Source organism: Epinephelus moara, chromosome 9, assembly GCF_006386435.1.
Source record: "Epinephelus moara isolate mb chromosome 9, YSFRI_EMoa_1.0, whole genome shotgun sequence".
NCBI classification, from domain to species: Eukaryota; Metazoa; Chordata; class Actinopteri; order Perciformes; family Serranidae; genus Epinephelus; species Epinephelus moara.
Window position 1 is genome coordinate 36,460,153 of NC_065514.1, and position 15,345 is coordinate 36,475,497.

General features: G+C 40.0%; 1 protein-coding gene and 2 long non-coding RNA genes across 4 annotated transcripts in view; 1 reads left to right on the forward strand and 2 right to left on the reverse strand.

Moving 5' to 3' along the window:
• slc38a9 (solute carrier family 38 member 9) overlaps positions 1-15,345 on the forward strand; it is a 151,936-nt gene that overhangs the window by 109,292 nt on the left and 27,299 nt on the right. The window lies entirely within an intron of this gene.
• Positions 1-15,345, reverse strand: part of LOC126395350 (uncharacterized) — a 113,873-nt gene that overhangs the window by 96,431 nt on the left and 2,097 nt on the right. The gene's annotated exons all lie outside the window — the stretch shown is intronic.
• On the reverse strand, positions 764-3,615 carry LOC126395351 (uncharacterized). Its single transcript, XR_007570439.1, has 3 exons — positions 3,399-3,615; positions 3,190-3,318; positions 764-1,662 (listed from the first exon to the last, which is right to left on the reverse strand). It is a non-coding gene; the product is annotated as an uncharacterized LOC126395351 (long non-coding RNA).

Genomic DNA, 15,345 nt, shown 5'->3' on the forward strand with positions numbered 1-15,345 from the left:
TGTGGGCATTGGGGTACAGCATTCACAGGTAACGTTACACCACCGATCTCCAGAGCTAAATCCTTCCAGCAGCCATTCCTCCTCTGTCGTCCTCTAACGTTACCTGTTGTGCCTCTCTCTCTCCTCCTCCATTCTTCAATTTCATGAAGCTCTTCGTCAGTGTATTCTGGTTCAAATAAATAAGTTTAGTGTTTAGTGGACTAACTTTGCACTTGAAAGGATGCCCGTTCAATTAAGTTTTAACAGGTCTGACGCTATGGCTGTATCTAGGCTAACGGCTAACATGCTAACTATTATTTCTATGTCACTCGTCACTTGAAACAAATTTAGGACGATAGGAGACGGGTTGAAATAAACCAAAATTTCCCTTTAAAAAAATGTTCAAACAAAACCAGCTTTTCAATTTTTTTACATTCTGCTAAGATAAATGCAAACTTGGGTAAATGTTAAGACATAAATGAAAACATTAAGATACCATTATTAACTATTATATTTTGTTAATGGTTTAAATCACCACTATATTTCCAATCATCACAGGAAACTGATGAATGAGAGCTTTAAAAAAATTGCTTTTACTCAAGTAAATTTTGTCTGATCCATTTTATATAGCAAAAGTTATAACCATTACACAAACAAAATTAAGTCAAAGCTTGCATTCATTCAAACATCCATATTAAAAGGTTACAAAAAGTACACATGAAATAAATGAAAAGATTTATAACGGTAATTATAAAACCTATGAATTAGGACCCAGTGTCATAATTTGCAAAATCTTAATTTCTTGTGAAACAACCTCTTTATTGTGGAGTAAATATCACATTGGCCGAGGCGTTGTAACTTTCCTCAAGTGTCCTACATGAGAGAAAGATGACAGGTTAAAAACACAGGTAGAAAACATTGACTACAGCCTGTCTTGGTTAAAAGCCCACTCACCACCAAAATGATCTTATTGCTGAGTAAGTGGCTGTCATTCATAAAATAGTTTTGTGTTTAAGTTCTGTAGATATTCGACTTTATATGTGAATGTGATTTTAAATTTAACTGTACTCTCAAAACAACTGGAGTATGAATGTACAATATGCAATTCATCCACATTAAAATAATTGTTGCTATCAAAAGGAAACTGAACTGTTCTCAAAGCTCACTGCCACTGTGGAATCATGCTATGTTCGGCTGTCTCATTATGAGAATATTTTTTCCATTGGTTCTTCACAGACTGTGTGTGGGGAAAAAGGTAGTAATTCTCACTTTGATAAAGGGTCTTTGCATAAAAGGCACTAAAATGTTAAAGTTGGTAAATACATGTCATGTTCCTTGATTGATAAAATCTTCATTTGGCCTTTTGCATCAGGGGAACACTAAACTGCACTGGTGTGTCAGTAATTTCACCTTATCAGTAATAGTACAGAGCAAGCTGTGCCCTAATTGAGTACTTAGTAATGTATGAAAATTAGTAAATGCATTTAAATGTATTATGGACAATAATTCATCATTTTAAACTAATAAGTTTCTTGACTCTTTGTGAGGTACTGTATGAAAAAAGGTGTCTTTATCCTGGAGTCAGTGCTGAAGTGACGACTCGCAAAGTGTTCACTGCACAGATGCAGTCTCCTTGTGTTGAGTGTCCACTGGTCCAGTCTGTCTGGGTCACCTAGAGGAAAACTTTACACAGACAAATAGATATTAAAAGTAATATATGTGTTAGCTACCTACTTCACAGACACCTTTACATGCAAACAATACAACTTAAATTACTTCAATGTTCAACAGATCATAATCAATTTATTTTAGCAAAACAAAAAGGTGGTGGCCATCACAGTCCTCATATTCTGTCTGTGCATTATCTTTTGTTGTGTAACTACAGGCCTATATCATACACTAATCTTCTTAATATTTTATTAAGTGACAGTCAAATGTCACATTAGTTTTTTTTTAATTACGTTACACACCTTATTGTAATTTCACACAGTTTGCCACTTTTTAATTTACATACACAAGTATAGCCTTAATGTTATGTTAACGTTACACTGCTCATATGACAACGTTAACATTGCATCACATTAGCTAACTAACGTGGTAGACCTTTATTTTCAAACCTCACACAACCTCAGCCTTTTGTTCAAAATATTCTCTCCCTAAATGCCTAAATCCTAACACTGCTCTGTTATGGAGCTATATTTGTGTCTTTATTACATGCGAGAAAATAAATGATATGAGAGGGAAAAAATGAGAGAAAAAAAAAATATTTGAGAGAAAGTTTTCACACTGATACCAAAAAATAATAATATTTGAGACTAAGACAGTTTTGAGAGAAAGTATTTTGTCATAGAATATAAAAAAAAAATTGAGATTTAAAAAATGATTTCCAAGAAAAAAACTCAAAAAACTTTTTTTACTCTCAAATATTTTTTTGCTATCAGTGTGAAAACATTTTCTCTCAAAAAAAAAAATTGTTTCTCTCAAAACATTTTTCTTCTCTCTCTCAAAACCTAAGTCTTTGCTCTCGTGTCAGGATTTTGCTTTCACTGTGAAAATAATGTCATGGGCGGGGCCACGTTCCTATTAGCCAGTCTCAATCAAATTGACAGCTAGGTGAGGATCGTCTTAGGAGTCCAATTCAACTGAATCATTCATCCACCATGGTGGATTCACCGGCATAGATGCACTGCGTTATTTGGGAGCGGATATGCATACATTAACGTTATGCATGTGTGGCCAAATGGAGAGGAGAGGGAAATGAACCGACAACGCCACCTGTGGAATTGCACCCCAGGGAATACACTCAAACCTGTAGACCACTCTTAACAACAGAAGGTCACACAGATTCGTACACTGATAAATATGGGGACAGGAGACGGACTTCCAAATATAACACAGAGGTCCAAAGCCGCATGAATGCACAGCCGCGTTACAGTGTGCTTTAATTAGTCTGTGGAAAACCGGCAGAAGAGCAGTGGAAAACGGAGCGGCCACACCGGGGCTGGAGGCCGTGGATAGCCGTCCTTCAGTATGCCCAGCTGACGGCCCATGTCACCGGGCTACGGAGTGCAGCCCCACACAGTGCACAGAGGAGGAGAAGAAGCCACAAGCTGTGGCCTCAGCTACAGCAGGACAGAGAGCAGGACAACCTGTTAACATAAAGTTAACAGAACTAGCAGAAGTAGAAATAAAAAAACTGAGCGAGCTTACCGGAGCGAAGGGAGCTTAACGCATAGCGCACAGCTCAAACCCAGTCACCGTCTCGCAGTGAGGAAGAGCAGACACCACGCTTTTCAAAGTCCCCTCCGAAGCTGCACACAACAGGAACGGCCAACGCCGCTGTAAAGCGAAGAGTCACGGCAGCTGTGACACCATAATACGCTTTAACAGTACACAAACATTGCAGCACCCATGCCTACCTTATGAGTCCCAAGTTTGGGTACAGAAACCGGAGCACGACACACACAAAGCACGCCAACCGGAGCACGCCACACACAGCCCTCGCCAGGTAAACGCCAGGTAGAAGTGAGCGCGCCCGTGAGGGGAAGACCAAATAACGCAGGTGCCACCACTGCGCAATTAGGCTCCGACAACTGGAAATTAGGCCCAGCTGATGCCAATTAAGGGCGGAGGTGTAGCAGCACTCACCCTGCACACATGGAATGTTGGAAGAGAAAAGCACTGTAGTAAAGTAACGTTAATGGGATAACCTAGCTAGATGTAAAGTTAACACTAGCTGGCTAGTGCAGTTAATAACACAATCTCGGTAAAATGACGTTAGGTGAGAAAAGGGATTCATTATAGGAATGATTTTGATAACCAACTTGCTCAGCTAGCTACCCATCAATTGTGTGTGTCACCATCTTACCCAAACATTGGAGTCTCCGCTCCCAAATAATGCAGCGCATCTATGCCGGTGAATCCACCATGGTGGATGAATGATTCAGTTGAATTGGACTCCCAAGATGATCCTCACCTAGCTGTCAATTCGATTAGCCAATAGGCCAATAGGAACGTGGCCCCGCCCATGACATTATTTTCACAGTGAGAGCAAAATCCTGACACGAGAGCAAAGACAGGTTTTGAGAGAGAGAAGAAAAATGTTTTGAGAGAAACAATTTTTTTTTTTGAGAGAAAATGTTTTCACACTGATAGCATAAAATAATATTTGAGAGTAAAAAAAAAGTTTTTTGAGAGAGTTTTTTTCTCGGAAATCATTTTTTAAATCTCAGATTATTTTTTTTTATATTCTATGACAAAATACTTTCTCTCAAAACTTTTTTTAGTCTCAAATGTTATTATTTTTTGCTATCAGTGTGAAAACTTTTTCTCTTAAATATTTTTTTTTCTCTCAAACATGTTTTTCCTCTCTCATATCATTTATTTTCTCGCATGTAATAAAGACACAAATATAGCTCCATACTCTGTCAGGCTCTGACTTCGATGCATCCCCGGACTGGCGTCTTGCTTGAAGGCTAACCGTTAGCTGGCTGGTTAACTAGTTAACGAGCACAGACTTCTTGGACGGTCTGTTGGTATAATTAATTGAACAGCAAGCCATATTACTCCAATATTTGCCTGAAAAAATATCCAAAAGGCACAAACATGGCTGAGAGGACAGGTTCAATGCCTTGAACATGGGCACGAATTGGCTGAGATGACGCCGAGCAGACGGCCGAGTCAGAGCTCAGCTCCGCACAGCGGAGCACGCGGCTAGTTTGCATGCTAGTTAGCCACCCGTGATGGTGCCACCTGTCACTCAAAGTGACGACGCCCTTAATTATGCGCAATTTCAAACCTTAATAACATTTAAACGGAAGAGTTAGAAAAAAATTCACCCCCCCACAGTTGTCATGAAAGGGGAAATTAACTATAGAGACCAAAACCATTTTTTGTACCAGGCTGTAAACATGTTTTATTTCTGCTCTAAAGTTGGGCATTTTAACATGGGGGTCTATGGGGATTGACTCACTTCCGGAGCCAGCCTCAAGTGGACAGTCAGTGAACTGCAGTTTTTGGCACTTCCGCATTGGCCTCACTCGTCTCCCCCAGAGGTTGGGGCTTGGCCCCAACCCCAGGCCTGGCTCCAGGGCGGGGCCCCGGTAACCCTCCGGGCCGGGTACACGTTCTCCTGTTATTATCCATCATGAAGGGTCTTTTGAACCATTCTTCGTCTGACCCTTCGCCCAGAACCAATCTGCCATGGGAAACCCTACCAGGGGCAAAATGCCCCCGACAGCATAGCTCCTAGGGTCATTAGGGCACTCAAACTCCTCCACCACGATAAGGTGACGGTTCTGTATACAAGGAAAATGATCGATTGTGTTCTTTCTACATTTCAGATTTTGTCATCATCAAGTATGGTCAAAGCTGCAGAGCAACCCCTCATTTGCACTGCTGCTACTGCACAACAGCATCATTAATCAGAAGGGCTGCCTGCCTTAAACAATCAATAACTTGTAAAAAACAAACAAACAAAAAAAACATGTCAACTGGATAGCCTCCAATCACTGCCCTAGCAGCACCACAATCACCACCTCTATCAGCACAACCTCCACTTCCATCACCAGCAGAAGCACCTCCACCTTCAGCAGTACCACCTCCATCCCCAGCAGATGCACCTTTATCCCAGGCAGCCCCACTTCCAAACCTAAGAAGCACACCCTCCACCTCCATCTACAGCAGGAACAACTCCCTCCCCAGCTTTATCACCTTTATCTCCAGCAGAATTACCTCCATCGCCAGGAGCACAGTCATTAACACTAAGATTATGTTTCCATCAGCAAGTCAGGGTGACTTCAGACACTGCGACATTCAATTAAATAAAAGGAACTTGCTGGTTTACATTAACAGAAAACACAGACAAAGGGTAACTTATATTTCAGCAATGGCGCCAGTCATCCATTTGATGCAAAAAATTACATCTTTGCTGTTGATAAAACATTTTTCAAGCCATGCTCTCTTTTACATGCGAAAAAAGTGGGGTGCAAGCCATAAATAATCTGTGAACTGATCCTACCAGAGCAAGATGTCATGGAGGTCAACTTGTCTGAGCCAGCTGTCATGGAGGTCACACCCAACACTGAGAATACATGTATGTACAGGGAATGTTTTGTATTTACCTGTCAACATGTTTATGATAAGTATTTGACTAATTATTAGGGTCCGGGCAGCTAAGCTGCCCGGACACTATTGTAATCCTAGGTATTCTTCTTCTTTCTTCTTTCTTCTTCCGAGGAAATCATACTTCCCATGGGTGAAAACTCACCAAACTTTGCACAAAGGTCCAGTCTCATGCCAGATATCCTCAGCTGTAAACTCAAGCCAATAGTCCTGATGGTGACGATACAGCAAGCGTCTAAATTTCAAAACTTTGAAAATTCATAACAAATCAACCATACGTGCTACAACTTCACAACTTTCATCAAACTGTATTGTAATTGTACTTTTGTACATTTAAACCTATTAAAAATTATGAAGTTCATCACTGTTTTTTTCAAAAACTGTAAAAAGCCATCTTCAGACTGTCCTACAAAAACTACGTTTCTCAGATTTTTGATTTATCAAAAATTGAGCCTACAGTGCATCAAAATGTTTGACTCTAAACGGCACTGTAAATATATACATGCAAATTCTTGCTAAATAAATCTTCAATGTTCATGACAAAAAATGACAAAATTCTAGAGTCATGGTAAATGATGTGTGGCAAATTTCAGAATTTTATCTCAAAAACTGAATTTTTGACAGCATTTTGAATTTTGCTCTAATGTGAACAATTGGAGTCAATGTAAAAATGGCAATTTTAAACATCAGTTCTTCACTTATGGAGCAAATCAATCATTGTTACAAACAAATTACCAACATCTCCATGCTGTCTAGATGCAATATGTGTATTTTCAGATTTTTGTCTTAATAACTGAATTTTTTTTACAGTGGTTTGAAATCTGCCTTTCCATGCACGGATGGCTGCGTTCCTACACAACAGTGAATGGCTTACTCAATTTGTGAAGCCACTGTTGAGTTGCTACTTGCCAATTAGCTCAGAGCGGTAGATGACTGTCTTAGGTTCCAGAGGTTGCGGGTTCGAGCCTCAACTGGTGCAGAATCCACATTGTAATGTAAACATCTTAATCATCTTCCTGTGCTCCAGTTTATTGCTTAGAATTGCCTGAGTCTGACTCATCGATGTTCAGCATCTACAAGTCTTCTTCCTGCTAGAAAATCTGCCTTCTCATGCTTGAAAATAAACCAACCTTTGCACAAAGATCCAGTGTCAATACTTCAGTGTGAAACCATCTGTGGCTTCTCACTTTGCACATCACATAGCTCAACTAGTTAAACATCAGTTTTTCACTTATGAAGCAAATCAATCATTGTTAAAATAAGTCACCAACATCTCCATGCTGTCTAGATGCAATATGTGTATTTTCAGATTTTTGTTTCGATAACTGAATTTTTTTACAGTGGTTTGAAATCTGCTTTTCCATGCATGGACGGCTGCTAAACCTGCACGTCTGGCTCAGTCAATTTGTGAAGCTACAGATGAATTGTCACTGACTAATTAGCTCAGTGAGATAGAAATTGATCCTTAGTCTCAGAGGTTGTGAATTCAAGCCTCAGCTAATGCAAAAGGCAGATTGTGTTGCTAAATTCCTAAATGTCTTCTAATTCTTCTGCTTGTTGCTCAGAATTGCCTAAAAATGCCCGGACCTGACCCATTGCTGCGCAGCAGCTATAATATTAATATTGCAATTTCTAACCATTTTGGAAAAAGAGAATTTAGCTGTAATGAGAGATATTCAGCTGGCCTGTGAGTAGGTGGAGGAGAAGCAACACCACTTTGCTGGAAAAGTTTGCCTACCAATGATCTTGAGGATGAATGAGGAAGATGCCATGCTGGCCATCACAATGCGGGACCTGTTTTTGAACACACTGCTTTATGACGGTGATATGGATGAAGAAGAGACAAGAGGACATGGAGTTTTTCATGCAGGAAATTTGTGATAAGAGACATTCATGTGCCTGCTCAACCCTCACCTGTGACCAGTGTTGGGGAAACTATTCCTTAAGTCAGTAATCACATTTAAGTTACTAACTGAACACATATGTCATCACTTGCATTACATGTTATTCAGTTATTCGTATAGTGAGTTGATAAAATAATCAAAGATGCTTTTTCATTTGCACTTTTGCAACAATTGCCTGACCTCCTGACACGTGTAAAAATTCAACACAGCCTGGGGAGTCTTTTGCTGATTCTGAGCAGGAGCAGACAAATTAAGACTCCTCCTTAAGTGGTAAAACCACGGCATTAGTGATACACATCACATCAGCTGGACTAGTCCACTATAAATCCATGGTTTGGTGAATGAGTGACTTGATTAAGTTTGTCTTGTTAAATGTCCTTCTTATTCTGTTTAAGTGTTTTAAATGTTTTTGAAATGTGGAATGAGATTTTTTTCCTTCCATAAATTTATCATTATTAGAAGAGGAACAAGAAGGTGGAGCTGGGCCTGAGAGGCGGGGCTGGACCCGATCAAGCTCCGCCCATTTTGCTATGCAGTGAGCACTACTTTGGCACCCAGTCCAGACTTATACAGTGAAACAGAACGTTGAGCTCACATCATCAGGATGGTCTCACCGGGCTACCTCAGCTGTATTTTAAACAAATGTAGCAGTATTTTCAGAGTCACGTGACTTTTAAGGTGAATATATTTCTGGATCATACTTAAAGCTGCAGTAGGTAGAAAGCCTGAAAACAGTTGATTTTTGAGTCTCATCTGAGTTAGGTTTCGTTCGTCTCCTCCCTGAGCCCCTCCTACCAGACAAGCACGCAAGTATTTTATCCTACTTGGTTCTATTTCTCCTTCTCTGGGAGCCTCGGCTCTCCCTCACCGTGGAGAGCCCTCGGCCCCGCTCCCACAGCCGACCCTCGCGCCCTCCGGCTGGGCCCGGACTCACCTCACCCTTCCCCTCCCTCCGGGCCTCCGGGGGAACCGAGTTCTGTCTTCCTTTTTTTGGGTTGTTTAGCCGTATAGGCAGTTGCTGTGCTGGAATAGCTATTTTACCTGGTGCACTGTTCGCCATTGCCGCTTGCTCTCCCCTTCTGCCGGCGGCACGGGAACGCGCATATGCAGTAGAACAGTCAATAAGAACGCAGTGGTCTGAGCTGACCTTTGATTGGTTGATGCACATCGGCACGATACTAATTCTTTAGATGGTTGATGCACATCGGCACGATACTAATTCTTTAGAGGCTGAACACAGAGCCATGGTGAGGTGCAGAAACCTATTGTTTGTCTCAGACCACTTGATTTACATTATGCTTAGAGGATATTATAACATTTTTACTCAATTATACCAAAACAGTGTTGCCTACTGGAGCTTTAAGAGTAAGTGAAGTAATGAAGTAAAGACAACAGCATCATTTACAATGTATACACAGACTCACTCACAGAATCACTCTGTGATTCCAAAGTGTGTCACCACACACTCCGCCACAATAATGCGAATATCTGATATCTGATCTGATGAGCCGTGCTGCTCTGAAACAGTTGACCCGCTGCCTCCCAGCCAACATTTGTATGTGGGACCCACGTGGGTAGTAAATGAGCTGAAAAATGGGCCCTATATGGGCTTGTCTACAGGTTCCATAATGACCCCATGCCAATTGCCCACATGGGTGGTTTTACCCAAGTGGTCCCCAGATAACATGTCCCACTAGGTACCCAGGTAACCCCAGCATAACCCATGCATGGCCTACTTGGGTAACACCACTACTGTGGACAATTGCCATAGGGCCACCACGGAACCCATGGACAATCCCATATAGGGCCAAGTTTTCAACTCATTTAATTACAATTAACAATTAACAGTAAATTACTATTATACTCTTATTTTGACATTTCTTCTCAATAAACCACTAACTTTGATTTTAATGCTAATTGAAAACAACACACGATTATCACACACATGCACAAGGAGGTGACGGAGAAAGTGACAACATTCTAAGTTTTACAACTAGCATCTAGATTAAAATCTAAAATCTGCGGAAAATCTGCAGAGATTCCATATGGGCCTTTTTATTATTATTGTTATTTAATAATGCATTAGACAATAAAGACCAGTCTTGCCTGGAAAAAACACCTTAGCCTTAGCAAGCAAGATGAAGAGAACAGAGTGAATAGAATCTCATCTATTGCTGCTTTAACTGCTTCTCTGAAAGAGTTTACATTTCTCCATCATTTAACCTATTATCCAACAAAAGTCCAAGACGCAAAGTGACTGATTGAATGCAACCTGGACACAGTGGGTGTTTCTCAAAGTCAAGGATCCTTCCTTGATAGGATGAGTCCTTCCAAGGAAGGATCCACCAGAGACAAGGCGAGAGTCCTTCAGAGCATTCAGTGGACACATCGGAACAGGCTAACGAGTGTCCCTATTTGTACATCATTAACCCTCAGCAGACTAGGAGGGTTTCAGGGTACTGTGATAATTTTTGTCACTCTCTAATGTTGTTGTACAATTTTAAACAAATGTAGCAGTTTTCAGAGTCATGTGACTTTTAAGGAGAATATATTTCTAGATCAAACACAAGAGTTTTTAAAGATCTCATTATTCGGCAGTGGTCACATTGGAAAGTGTAACCTATGAGGTTTCTGTCAATATTTTTTACACACTTATATGATAAAACTCCTGGAGACATTAATCCAAATAAATGACATATTTATCTAAATCCTGCTGAACTCTGCTGGAGAAAGTTTCATTGAAGATCCCCCGCCTTCACTTCCAGCAAATCGCATACAAAGCATTGTGGGGATTTTATACCTGCTGAGGATACACACATGTATTCTTTGAATTTCTCTGAGAGAAGGACTCAGTCCTCTGTGAAATTCGGAGACACTGGAACAGTCCTTTGACGGGGTTCGATGATGTAGCCTCCTTGAAATTCGTGTGCTTGAGGATCCTTTCTTGATTTTGAGAAACACCCAGTGAATGAGAGTCATGTTTTTATGGTTTTTTAACTGGGGCCTGTATCACGAAGCGAGGTCAACCTTTCCTGGGTTACCCAGACCTATCCTGCGTTGACTAACCCTAACAATGGCAATCAGGATAATCGGTATCACGACGCTGGATATCAACTTGGTAACTCAACTCAGGGTTGCCTTATCAAGAGCCGTGAACGCGCACGCAGCGGACCAATCACAATCACGAGAGAAGCGCAGCGTCACTGAGCGTCACTGAGCGTCCTCACAGAGCGCCGTATGTGAGGAAAAAAAAGCATTTCTCGTGAGGATCAGAGATTAATTCTACTAAAATATGAGGAGGAGAAAAGCAACATTACAGAAAAGGCCAACACCGTGGCAGCTGCAGGACCAAGAAACATGCGTGGCAAAGCATAACGGGATGAATAATGTTTAGTTTTAGTTTAGATTAGTTTATTTGCACATAATGTTAAAAACAGACAGTATAAAATTTACAAGATTAAAAAAAGAAAAGTGCCAGAGAGGTTAGAAGCCACTAAAAGCTTATCAAAGAAATTCCCCTGTCAAAACATCAATGAAATCACATGATAGAGAAGAAAAAACGGGTCAGGAAAGAAGAAATAGAGGAGGAGAGAGGGAAAAATCAAGACAAAACAAGGTAGCAAATAAAATGATGTGTAGGTTAAATTACTCATCACTGGTTCAAGTAGCTACAGTATCTGTACCTGTACATCTGACACTGATCACACCCTTGAATCCCATGAAATCAATGCTGCGCAGATGAATTGCGTGTATTACAATTATCGTCTAACATCATTGCGTCTGATAAATTGGTCTTCTTTGTCATAACGTTATATATGCTACAATAAAGCTTAAAGCTGACGCCACAATTAAATCATATCAACACCAAATTGATAGTCTGAATAAAATCATCCTGATATTGAGCTGTGTTAGAAATTAACAGCTGCGCAAAAATATACCTAGTCTCCCTCTTTAAAAAACAAAAAGGAAAATCCCTCAAACACCATGAAGTGTAGACATGATAGGCTACTTTCCACATTTCCAGCAGCAAAGCTGTCAATTAGGCCCATTATCTTTAACAGGGATCATTTCCTCCAACAAAACAAAATGTTGGCACTAATTAATGGTGCTATTAAGTGTCCGCAAATGATCAGTTTCTTTCTTATGAAGGGGTGGGATGAAATTTCGACTTCTTTCCACTCCTTTTTGAACAATCTTTTCATTGTCTGTTGTTGTTGCTTTCTTTTCTTTTTTAATGTTCAAAATAAACTTTCAAATCAAAATCAATCAAATGAATTAAACTTCCCGTCATGACTGGGCTGCATTTCTGTCAGCGGAGTAATTTTTTTCCGAACAGCTGATTGGCCAGTGGGTGGTGTTTTTTATAGGATCAGATTCAACCCTGAACTTACCCTGCTCCGGAGCAGGATAGCCGTTCAGAGTAAGTTACCATGGTGATCTACCCCGATAAGAACTGAACCGGCATTAATCCTGCTTCGTGATACAGGCCCCTGGTTTGTGCATTCTGCGTTTGGATCCACTGTGATTTGACATATATATTGTAGGCTAAGGAAAAAAATTATCCATTGTTGCGTTTAAGTTTTGATTTGGTTCCTGTTCACACTGAATATCTGCAAATGTACTAGGGGGAGTAAACTTGAAGTTCTACAGACAGAGAGATCATTTGTTCATAGGACAGTTTTGGTGTTTGTCATCCTGCATCATCAGGACCCACTTGGGGAAATCAGATTCTGGTGACTGGACAGAAATTTCTGCAGCAGCACTTTAATGCTTCTAAAGTGTTTCTATTTCTGTTCTTTGGTTTCACAAAGAACTCAGAGAGAAATAACTGATTGTAAGCATTATTATGAGGCTATTATTAGACTGCAAATCAATGGCATGTTATGAATGGTGACTAACATTGAGACAGGATAGAAAGAAGGCGTCTCGTACAGTAATGATTTGGGGCTTAATACTGTGGGGATCACTGTCACACACTTTTTAATGGACTTAATGAACAGACAAAGTACAAGGAGTCGGATACAATAATGGCAGTTTTAACGGCTTTTTAATCAGGGAAAATACCCTCACCAATGTCCATATGGGTTACCACCTCCTCTCACCCCTTAGAGAGGTGAGAGGAGCCTCAGCACAAGGATTCCTCTCAAAACACAGCTGGAATTCGGCTTATGCTGCTGGAGCACCTATACAGTACTGCTTCTCCCAAGACAGAGAAATCAGGGTTCCAAATTAAAAAAAGACACACAAAGAAAGAGACAGAGAGCTAACTGACTTAAATAAATAAATGAATAAATAAATCCAGAAATAAATAAATAGATGAATAAATAAATAAATAAATAAATGTGCATGGGAGGTTGGAAAAGGGTTGTTTTGTTTTGTTTGCATCAAAACACCATTTTTACCGTCTATTTTTGCTGCAAACTGCGCGCTTCTATCGGAATAGGCGAGGTGTCATAACCAGTGCAAACACAGCGAGGCAGCGATGCGCCAACTACGCGCCTAATCTCTTAATAGCCAACAGATGAAGAAGTAGGCCTATCGAAACACCCAAATCAAAGAGCATGGATACCAAGGCCCAATTCCAATCCGGCCCCTAAAGACTGAAGCCCTGAACCCTCACTGACTTAACTGACGTCAGCTGTAAGTGATTGAGTGTGAGAGTCTGAAAGGGCTCCGGATGCTACAAATAGGAATGGGACAGCACTTATCCCCCTCTCTACAAAATGTTGTTAACATTGGCGGCTCTGGGCGTGATCATTTATCGGTTATTGTCATCATATATTCCACACACAAAGAATATATATCTATATAGGCCTATATCTATAGATAGATAGATAAATAGATCTATCTATCTATCTATAGATATATATTCTTTGTGTGTGGAATATAACCACTGGTATTCCTCTGACTTCATGTGTGTTTATGTACCATCTTAAATCCTTGTTAATGTAATGTTTCATTGTTTATCTATGTGTTTTTTCGCTCTCCTTCCATAACGTTAATATTTGCATATCTGCCGACCGTGTTACTTCCGGTGTTCCGAGGGCAACCTCTGCATAGATATATATACGTAGATGCCGCATTCAACGGTGCTCCTCATTGGAGCGATACGTCAACGCGGCCGCCATCTTGCCCAGGTGGAGCCGCACTCCCAAATGCGTGTATGTCTATTGAGGTAGGAGATTATTTATGATTAAAATCATCATTACTCGCTGAATTCTCAACCGATTTTCATGCGGTTTGGTTTGTTACAATCGTCAGACATGTAGTTATGATACAGGATACTTGGTTAAATAAAAAATGCAGCTTTTCATACCAAAATATTTGATCTTATGTAGATAAAGTAACAGTAATAGTTCTACAACACATTTAAACTAAACTTTCCCCATGTAATAAATATTCTTTTTTCTTACTAGATGTACAGTGCCCACCATGATGTCATTTAATTATTAATTTTGATTATAAATGTTTATTCACATTTCACACAATGTGCAAAAAATAGTGTATCAGCAGGGTTGTGCCGAGCTGCAGTGTAGTTACACATTCTGATTAACAAATGTTGGTTTTGTACAAGTGAAAATAAATGACTTAGAGCTGCGTGTTTACACAAAATTTTGCTTTAATCTCATATGTATAACACCACAGTGCTCATGGGAGCCTGGACACAGAACTGTTTACATTATTAGGTCATATTTACAAAAAATACGGTGTACAGTAGCTAGTATTATTTTTAGGAGTTTGCCCAGTCCTGTCGAAGCCCTCAGGTCTGAAGTGACAGCTGCAGATGACTGAGGAGTCACTTGGGACAAAGTCCTTTCTCCTCACTGCTGCTACCCATGCCCGTCTCCTATCTGTGTTTTTTTGGAAACTACACACAAAATAAGTGTGTCAGAAAAACGCAGTTCCACATAATTTGTAGTTACAATTCAGGCCAAGTTAACTACTAACGTTATACTGCTTTATGTTATGTTGGTGCCATGAAACAGATAGTTGACAATTTGGAATAACACACACACCGACATAAAGTTTTGACAAAGCATCATAATTTTATAAGTAATATTATATAAATGTTAACCTTTTTTCTTCAAGTTGTGTGACATAGCGTTAGCTTAATTTGGCATTAGGACCAGATCAGGACAGTTACTTTACTTGATTAGCTTAAAAGAAGGATCACTTTTTGAGATACCTATATATCTCATTAAACATGTTCGTAACAGTAAAATATTGTAAAACAACTTCTTACCTGTAGAATGTCATTCCCTTCTGCTTGGTTTTCACACTTCTCTCGTTCGTACACCCAAATGCATAGTCAGGTTCATTATGTTTAGATTTCAACTTT